The 4251-nt window shown below is 41.8% G+C and overlaps 1 long non-coding RNA gene across 1 annotated transcript; it reads right to left on the minus strand.

Moving 5' to 3' along the window:
• Positions 1–867: 867 nt before the first annotated feature.
• On the minus strand, positions 868–3851 carry LOC308481479. The gene is made up of 3 exons (XR_013988704.1): positions 3458–3851; positions 2576–2630; positions 868–1330 (listed from the first exon to the last, which is right to left on the minus strand). It is a non-coding gene; the product is annotated as an uncharacterized lncRNA (long non-coding RNA).
• Positions 3852–4251: the final 400 nt, after the last annotated feature.

A 4251-nucleotide genomic window follows, 5' to 3' on the forward strand; every position in this document is an offset into this window, starting at 1 on the left:
CCATCCCAAATATCAGACTGTGGGGGGGGGGGGATACATATGGATAGGGATCCAGTCCTGAGAACCATAAACCCACGTACATAGTTTCTGATTCAGCAGGAAAGTCATAGTTAGAAGGGGGGCCACCAAAACAGAAGACGAAAGTGGACACAGATTTACATAAAATATGCATATGCTAATTTAGTTGTGGGAAAGCAAATGCTAAAATAATTACTATAATTTACATATAAATACATCCCAGAGTTGTGTGGAAGTGTAACCTGGTGACTGGAGTGACCATCTGCCCAGGTGCTGAGTGTTGATGGGTAGAAAGGATAACAGCAACATTCTACCACTTTTGTAACTGTGCAAAAAAGATCCAATATTTGCAGGAGATGAAACATCTCCCCGAAAGGGATGCATATTTGGCTCAATCTTACTAAAACTAGCAATGATGGAACAATTTTTTGAGTTCATATATTAATGGAAACGTACCTGCTTTGTACTTACCAAATCAATACGTGAACCAAAATTCAGCTCTCCTTCAAAATTTATAGTACAGTGGTACCTCAGGTTAAGTACTTAATTCGTTCCGGAGGTCCGTTCTTAACCTGAAACTGTTCTTAACCTTAAGCACCACTTTAGCTAATGGGGCCTCCTGCTGAAGCACGATTTCTGTTGTCATCCTGAAGCAAAGTTCTTAACCTGAGGTACTATTTCTAGGTTAGCGGAGTCTATAACCTGAAGCGTATGTAACCTGAAGTGTATGTAACCTGAGGTACCACTGTAATTTATAGTAATATTAGCAAACATTCCACACTAGATCGTCTTCATGCCTATCTGCTCAAACAGCCTTACTTAAAGACACAGCAGTATTTTCACATTCCAAATGCATTGTGGCACCAGGAATAATCAAAATAAATGCTTTCAGGATGCCAGTAAAAACTATCTATATAGTATTCATTGCCTGGGAAGAGAAGGTGTACATGTACAAATGCATTGATGATCTTTTGCTCCATCCTGGCTCTTCTTCATTCACCTCACAGAAGCAATTCTCTGTTGCGACATTTGAGAAACAGAATGGAGAATGGAAATTACAATGTGAATGTTTGGATAGCTCCTGCTGGAGAAAGTGCTGACCTCTGACAACATTTCATTTGAACTAACCTGCTGAGCTTTGTTCTCCTTTATACAAAACTTTGCAAGTAATTTCTGCTCACAGGAAGTACAGCTGAGGTGACTACCAATACATAGTTTGATCAATTGCTCTGTAACAGGAATTATATCATAGCCAACCTCCATTAGATCAGAAATGATGGTTCCCAGCAAGCAAATTTCCACTTTTCAGATTCTGAAAGAAAATGCATTAGTGTTTCAGGGGATTTATTTTATTTTATTTTATTGCTGTATTACACATAAAATGTCAGCTCCCATCTTTATCTTCAGCAAATATCCACCTCACTATTATTTACTAATAATATTGTTAAATAAAAATGATGGTAGTGTACTAATTGTTATTCATATTGATAACATTCTTTACTTTCTAGGAGATATATTAAACTGGATCCACAGGAAATGGTGATAAATATGGGCAAAAAGGTGACAATAATGTCCCACTTCTACTGGGTACCAAGTGAAGCCAGAAAATAATGTTCAGGTGAGCAATTTTATGGAATGAATATTATTTTACACAAAGACTTCCCACACACCGTCAGCATTTGGGTAGTTTTGTGACTTCCAGGGCAGTAGAGGACATACCAGTGTTGCTCGAATTAAGTCACAGGGATATTATTCATATCTGGGAGGGGAAATGGCCGAGGCAGCACTTTCAGCCAGAGAACGCAATGTGTTTGCCACCCTAGTATTTATGGCCGCCTGTGGTGTGAATGTAAAAATAAGCAGAGACAGGTAGGAGAGATGGATGTGGGCCGTGGGCCAGAACAGCAACTGTAGAGAAAGCAGAGGATGAGAAATACCTCTAGGGCGTGCCTTTGCAGGACAAAGACTGAACCCACTGTGAAATTACTTTTGGGTGCTGGTATCCACCTGTGGGTGCTATTGTTCCGATACCAGTGCCACTTCTGCACCAATGGGTTTTCTGCCCCACTGGGGGCTTTTGACACCTCTGGCAGCCACCTCAGTCTGCCTAATGGCAAAGATGGCTCTGGCCAAGATGAAACTTTACTCATATGAAGGTTTTTTGGGGAAGGGGGGGAGCCAAATACCTTCTCCATTCTCCTTTACTGCCTTTCACTGCCTGTTTGTATCCCTGGTAACAATCTATCTCTCCATTCCTTATCTATGTTTACCCCCACCTCACCCCACCTCATATTTACCCACAGGATGCGGGGGGGGGGGGGAGAAAGCGTAACCCTCCAATTAGGAGTTCATGATAAAAACAACTACATCTGGCTACATGATGACTTCTGAAGGTGGCAGGCATAGGTGCCTGTAGCAACCATGCCAAGGAGCGATTTGTGCTGTTTCTCTGAGGCCCACACAAATGGCTTCCTAGGTTTTGGCAGAGGTATTGAAAGAATAAGAAGTACAGCATTAGAGCACTAGTCTGCCACAGGCTTTTTTTCTCCGTGCTTACTCTGATCATTCTCAGGAGGGAAGCTGTGTGTGACTTCTCGCTGCAAGCATGCCACCTATTAGGGACAAACAAAGACTGAAGAAAACAATCACTGCTCCTTGTGCAACCATAGTGACATTATCAAAAAATACAGATTGGAGGAGTAAAACCAGAGATGAATTTGTTTTCTGGCTCAGCCCTGGCACCTCTTTTCAATGTCTGGGCTCCAACGTGTTAAATAAAATAGTTTGTTCAGAGTACTTTTACCCAACCATGCACTGAGTATCTACAGTCAGTCTTAACACATCAAGGATTATGAGAAAGTTCTTCCAAATCAGTGTTGCTTCTAGACAGATCTGAGCCTCTGCAACTCTTCCCCCATAAAATTAACTGTATGGAGCTGCAGTGGTGGTAAATCTTAAAATGGCAGCACTGACTGAGATGGTACTCTTTTTTACCAAAGTTAAAAATCCAGACAGAAATCAGTGCAATGTTCAGAGAGACTTCACACTTCTCCAGTCCTGGATCTGTGTTTGATTGTGCATCATCTTTGCCTCTCACCTGACACTCATGAAAACGCTTGATAAGAATGTATGACAGATATAGAATGTTTTAATTTTGGAAACCATTGATCTGTTTTACAGTGACAAACTGCATTTGTCGGTCTAAATAATGTTACACATTTATCTTGACTTTGCCATCAGGCTATCAACACTCCAGTCACATGGATGGATCGCTCGGTCATTTTCTCATCTAATTCACAGGCCAGAGACTGATAGCGCAGCCTTATGCATGTCTGCTCAGAAGTAAGTCCCACTGAGTTCAGCAGGACTTCTCCCCACCTCCTCAGACAAGAATGTAGAAGATTGCACCGTAAAGTAGTTTATGTCTAATCCACCCTACCTTATCAAACTTTGAGACTGGTCTGATAATGCACTTCTTCTCCTTTCTTCTTTGTAGTCTCCTAATTTGCTGTGGTGTCAGTTTCTTGCTCTTTATCTTTCGGGTCCAAATACAGAATAATAAAGTACCATGTCCTTTAGTCCTACTGTAGTGCTACAAAAAACAACAACCCTTCCTCTGTGGTGAGCCAGATAAAGATGGCAAAGGATGCTAGAAGAGGGTCCCCTCCCACTCTTTAGCATCCTGCCAGCAATGGATGTAATCAACAAACAGGTCAACTTCCAGGAAGATTCCCCATGCAATACATTACGGTTATTGTGCTCCATAAAGTACTACAGGACCAGGTCAGTGTAGACTTTTTCTGATTCCAAGCACCCCATCCTCATCATCTGGATTTGGCCCTGTAAGAGCAAGAAAAAGTGTGGGGTGGGGAATGGAGGGCTGGTCATAAGCAAGCACAATTTGCACAAAATCGCAAGGCATCATTCTTAGCTTCCAACTTCCTGACTTTGTTCCAAAACAGGATAGCCTTAGCACTGGTCTTACACTGGCATTGATCATCAAGTACATTAAGGTGTCAGTTGTTATTCCCCCCCCCCCCCCAGCTCTTGTGCAGGGTGAGGGGAAAGAAATCAAATGTAATACAGGAGCACTATAAAAAATAAGAGCCCTTCTTCAAATCACCTTGGAGCACAGAGACTCCCAGCAGTGCAGGCTGCGAGTAATAGAATTAATTTGGTAATGAAATATTTGTTTCAATTAACTTTGCCAGCATCAGTGTTTCCAAGGACCCA

The sequence above is a fragment of the Podarcis pityusensis genome, assembly GCF_964106645.2.
Source record: "Podarcis pityusensis genome assembly, chromosome: 1".
Classification (NCBI taxonomy): Eukaryota; Metazoa; Chordata; class Lepidosauria; order Squamata; family Lacertidae; genus Podarcis; species Podarcis pityusensis.